At 34.6% G+C, this 6,000-nt stretch overlaps 1 protein-coding gene across 1 annotated transcript in view; it reads left to right on the forward strand.

Annotated features, from left to right (window-relative positions):
• The window catches only part of LOC115219486 (cilia- and flagella-associated protein 99), a 499,146-nt gene that overhangs the window by 492,046 nt on the left and 1,100 nt on the right, over positions 1 to 6,000 (forward strand). The gene's annotated exons all lie outside the window — the stretch shown is intronic.

A 6,000-nucleotide genomic window follows, 5' to 3' on the forward strand; every position in this document is an offset into this window, starting at 1 on the left:
ACTCTTACAAACGCTACACCTTTAAAAAAATGGACTTGTTTGATTGGCCCTTTAGAAATAACAGTCAATCTTCGAGCGATAAACAAAAAAGGAGCTCAAAAATATATGTATATATATATAAAAAAATTATAAAAATTATAAAATTCGAGGAAAAAACCTTACATTGAATAAAATACATATTGACGTTAATGAAGAAAATATAATTAATGCATGGAAATAAAACGCATTATAAATATTACACTGCAATACATATTCATATTAAAGTGTACATATATATATCAACATACACAGAAGGATGCGTGCAAATGCCATACATGTACAGACGTATAAATATAACTCTAAAATATACACACAAATGCATGCATACATATATGTATGCAATCTATCTCGCACGCAAGTTAAAATCATCGGAGTAAAGCTTAAGTAAGGGGGACGTAAAGTTGTATCAGTATCAGTTAGAGAAAAAAACGAAAGAAAGGAAGAGAGAGAAAAAGGAACGGAGAAGGGGGAAGGAAAAAAGAAAAAGGAGGGGTGGGGGGAAAAAACGAAATAAGAAAAATTATGTATACAAGCTGTGTAACCGCATTATTGACATATATGGAGACAAGTATACAAATACACAAGTTCGAATGGATACATACACATACAGTCGTGTATGTGTGTGCTTAAGCACAAACATACGCTCACTTACACATACACAGAGACGCATGCTTACAAATACATATCCATGGCTATACACATATTTACATCAAAATTCTAATTTTTGACAACATTGCTTTTTAAAAAAAGGTGAGTGCAATAATGAAAAATATACAAAAGACATATAAAATATAACACCCTATTTTGGATCATCTATAAATTAAAAATCAAGGTAATCCTATACAATACAATAACATGAAATAAACAAAGCCGAAGGTTTTTCCTAATGTATATGTAGAAATATAAACAAAATATATGCATGAGACTTTGCTATACGGAATGAAATCTGCATAGCGCGAAACAAATCCATCGTCGCATTTACATACTAGTCCAAAAGTCAAAATCAAAATTTCAAAAATCAAAAATACAAAATATATTCTCTATCCATATGGTATATTTATATTTGACATTTTAAATTTGGTTGCGTGTCTACATAAGTTCATTAGCTCACTTCTTTGATTCAAAGAATTATTGTCTTTGAATAAAATATACAGTCTCTCTAATAGGCAAAGCTTGCATTTAAAATTATTTCTGTGTGCTCCATGCCTGTATGGTGCCGCTCTGTCCAGAATGCTCCATGTCACGTTGAAAGGTTGAAAGGTGGGGTTTCCTTTTCTTTTAGTTCCCAGACATATTTTGCTAGGCTGGTCCTCTTCCTATTCTCTGGGTATCTAAATGAATTTTTATGTGAATAAAATCGTGCTTTAAATGAATTTTCTGCAGCCCCTGTATATGTCTTGTATTCCGATGAGCCTTCTATTTGCACCTTGGCTCTATAAACTACTTCTTTCACTAGACATTTCCCTTCTAACGGACAGGAGTTTTCGTTTTTGAAATTGCATTTCTTAATGGGCTCGGCACCATGTCTAATCTCAATCAGATTCCTATTATGCTGGCTAATGTAAGAGGCGAAATTTCTGCAACAAGAATAGCTAACCTTCAGGGTTCTTCTATTAAATATCCTATAGAATTTATGGCCCTGCTTAAAATGCTTAGAGACTAATCTCAAAATTTCCTTACCTATATTAGTCTTTACGGCCAAATTGAACCACAAAACTTTCCTGGTCCTAGTTCTTCATGCAGCATTATTATCAGCATTAAGCTGGCTGTATTGGATCTTCTCAGAGAATCCACTATTCTTTAATGCGCTATCGTAATAAGGTGCAGCATTATGGAATGCTGCCTCATCCGAAGAAATTGAAGATATTCTTCTACCTACATTGCTGACTAAGTTCCTAAGGATAACTGGTGGATGGTTCGAATCTTTGCTAATATATGATAGCTTTTCATTGGGCTTACGGAAAGGTTTAAATCTATCCGACCTTACATTAAAATTTACGTCTAAAAAATCTACACTATTCAGGTTAGCATCTATTGTAACCCGTAAGCCCATCCTTTGAAAGAAAGCAATAAGGTCCTTCCTAAGTCTATCTGATTCATGGCCGTTTAGATTATGCATGGCTATAAGGCCGTCATCCCTATATAAACCTGCATCTATAAATGGGAATTCTATTTTTAGATTATGGAGAATAAAGGCTCCTATGAGCATACATAACTCAGCCCCGTCGTATGCCCCCATCGGTACATCGAAAAGAGAATCCTCAGTCTTCTTAATCCAGGTGGAATCCTTGAAAAAAAGAAGCGATTTCCTCGCATGCATAATAATATCAATTTCTGAGCTATCGATGCTGACATACTGCTTGGCGAAGTCCAATGCCATTAGGAGCAACGTCCTAGATATTGACGGGTAAAAGTCAATAATGTCGAATTGTGTGAAACTACAATTATTCTTATAGCTAATACCTTTAAACCACTCTATGACTGACTTACTATTCTTCCAAATTCTCAAGTCTACTTCACTATCTAACTTAGCTAAAATATGGTCCAAAATATTTTTGCTAATAATTCCTATCTCAGTTTTAGCCAGATTTATCAATCTACATTTGGGGTTTCTATTAAAATTGGCTTTATGGTCTTTTAGAGTAATAAAAGCTGGTCGTGGTGAAAGATATTCAATCCTATCGCTAATCTTAAGATCGTTAGCTATTCCTCTTGCTTCTAAGTTCACCTCTTTGTATATATTCATGTTATCTTTTTTGTATGTATCTGTGACACTATTCGAAATTAGGCGCTTATAAACGTCCTTATCAAGTGCATATAAGTTCCTTGTCTTATCGTATATATATATACGAGGAGGTCCGATCAGTAAGTATCCAGACTCTTGCCATAGTAACAAAGCTAAAGCATGCAGAGTAAAGCCGCTTGGCAAAGATAGACCTTGAATTCTGCTGTGCTTGCGCACTAAATTTTAATGTTCTAACTCACTTCGGTTGTTTACAGCAGTACTTGGAAAAAAGGTGTATAGTGTGTGATTGTTGCATTGACCATGACAGAGAAAATTGTCATGGCAACACTTGCTTTGAGACCTTCACAAAGTTGCAGAAAGTGTATGGAGAAGAGTGTATGAGGGGTTCAGATGTTTCGAAGATGGCCAAGAAAATGTCAATATTGACAAACATTCTGGGAGACATGCAACCAGCAGAACTGAGAAAAACATCACAGATTGCATGCAACTATGAGGGGAAATTGTCGAATCACCATCCGTGAGTTATCAGATGATGTGCAGATTAGTTACAGTTCAGTTCAGTCTATTATCACTGAAGATTTGAACATGAGATGTGTGTCTGCCAAGCTTGCGCCAAAACTACTTTCAGCTAACTAAAAAGACACTCAGGTTTTGGTTGCACAAGATCTCCTTGATTGTGTCAAGAATGATGAAAGCTTTTTGAAAACTTTGTGTAGGTCTCTGTTGTAGACCTCGGCCTCTGTATAGATCTCAGCATCACGATGGCCCCAAAACTTGGTGCATATGTTGTTCTTTGTGTCCCTGGGAATATCTTCAAACAACTTGGCCACCAGCTTGGTTTTGTTGCTGTAAACATGGCAGTTGATATCTTTCTTAACTGGGCCCCACTCATTAGGAAGCCAGAGACTGGGGCTGAGGAAATTGTAGGAATTCTCAGAGAACCACTTCTGAGTTTTTCTGTAAGTATGGCAAAGAGCCAATTTCTGCTGCTACACATGGCCTTCCAACAGTAACCCTTTGTAAACAGGGATTGACCACAGTCTCCAGCAGCTTCTCATATCTGTCTGAACTGTGCCTAAGACCCTGTTCAAATATATAAGGATGTATTCTGGCATGCAGATACAATCAGAACACCTGCTTGTGTCCCTTCCTGCTGGCCAAAGTTTTATAGTCTCCATTGCAACTGTCCATGTCACATTTTACAGCCTTTAAAGTGTTCACAGAGAATTGAGCAGCAGTCACAATGTTAGTATTTTGATGGCTGGTGCCAGTCATCATGATACAGGTAATTCTTTTCCAACATTCAGATGGCTTCCAGTCCTTCATATCAGCTAAAATTTTTTTCAGCAACAACTTTGATCTTTATACTCTCCAATGCCATTTATTGTTCATCAATACATCAAGCTGTTTCAGAAAAAAAGATACATGAAATATCCAATTTAGACCAAACACCCTGTATACATGTATATATATAAATTTATATATATATATATATATATATATATATATATATATATATATATATATATAACAAAAGAGGGAGTGGATATCCATGCAGAAAAATATAGGCAAATTTGTTGTTGAAAATGTACCTAAATTTGAAAAACTTGTAATTGTTTAAAATACATTTTATTTACATATATACCAAACTAGTTTCAACAATATATATTTTTTGTTTATCAATGGTAAAAATTTAGAATTATGAATTAGATAAACATCTTTAAATGTTTCAATGTTGACAAATTTAAATGTTCATAACAGGTAAATTTAGAGTTATGAATTAGAAAAACATGTTAAAATATTTTGATGTTGACAAGTTTAAATGTTCTTAACAGTCAATAATATTAAAGCTGTGCATCAATTTGTTTGAATGTACAGAGCTCATAAGTGTTAGTAGTAATCAACAAGAAATGAATATCATCAAAGTTTCAATCATACTGAGTTAAGAGGGGGAAAAAAACAAGGGAGAAATGAAGATAGTAAAAAAAGTCAGGTCAAACTTTTACCATAAAAAATCACTGTGCTTCGAAGAATTTAATCTATGTTCTTAAACATGGAGGATGTATTGGAGACTACATAGGTCAAACTAGTTTGACCTTGAGGAACAGATTAATGGTGCACAGGCAACAAATCCGGGATGCCATGACTACGAAAATTCCCATAAGCAAACACCTAGACCAATGCCCCGTAAACATAAGCCTAAAATACCAGATCTTCCCTCTCTATCAATGCATCGGAAACACTTCAATCCAATTCCATTTACATAAGGAAAGCATACGCATTAAAAAATATAAACCACAGCTGAACATCCTTTAGAAAGAAGAAAAAACACTAAAGAAAAAAGGAAAAAAGACAATTTCTCCACAAAAAAACAACCAGGAACAACAAACAATTTTAAAAACTTTAGTAACAGTCTTCCACCCGGGTTTCGAAACTGTAACTCCAAATCCCCATGTGTTATTACACCATACAAACACCAGTTGCTAATGTCACCTATCTCTGACCAATGAAATTTTGCATACACCAATTGCTGACGTCACCTAACTCTAGACCAATCAAAACTGAACTTCAACAAATACAACAAAATGACCCTTTAAGAGAATCACCCAATCAGAGCAACTGATGACCGTTCCCAACAGGGAAGGCTTCCAGGCAGAACAACAAAGTTGACTGCCAATAAGACAAGACGAGACCAATACTTTAATGATCAGATATCAGATCCGCTTGCAGATAAAAATTATAATTACACCAGATTCCAAAACACACCATTACAAGCAAAAGTTCCTACACACGATGGAAAAAGGATCAGAGAAATTGTAAATCAAATCCCTTTTTTTACTATCTTCATTTCTCCCTTGTTTTTTTTTGGATCTTTTCAGTTTGAATGGCAGTTTTTAACATAATTTCTAGGTAACTAAAAAATTTTAAACTTCATATACTGTTAGAATGTGTTTATAAAACATCATTTTCTTTTGGCTTTCTTGAGAAAATTCTGTAGTTTGTAACATATTTCGTCTTTAATTTCTTGCATTTCGGCAATTTTAACCAATCAATGACCGTCTATTGAGGTGAAAGCATTCTGTGCTGTATGAATATGTCCCTCGTTTAAGAAACAGATTGGGTTTATTTACATTTGTGAAGAAAAAAAGATACCCTTACCCCACCCATAACCCTAACCCTAACTAACCCTAAATCTAAAATAGATTGAAATGCAA

The sequence above is a fragment of the Octopus sinensis genome, linkage group LG14 (genome assembly GCF_006345805.1).
Source record: "Octopus sinensis linkage group LG14, ASM634580v1, whole genome shotgun sequence".
NCBI lineage: Eukaryota > Metazoa > Mollusca > Cephalopoda > Octopoda > Octopodidae > Octopus > Octopus sinensis.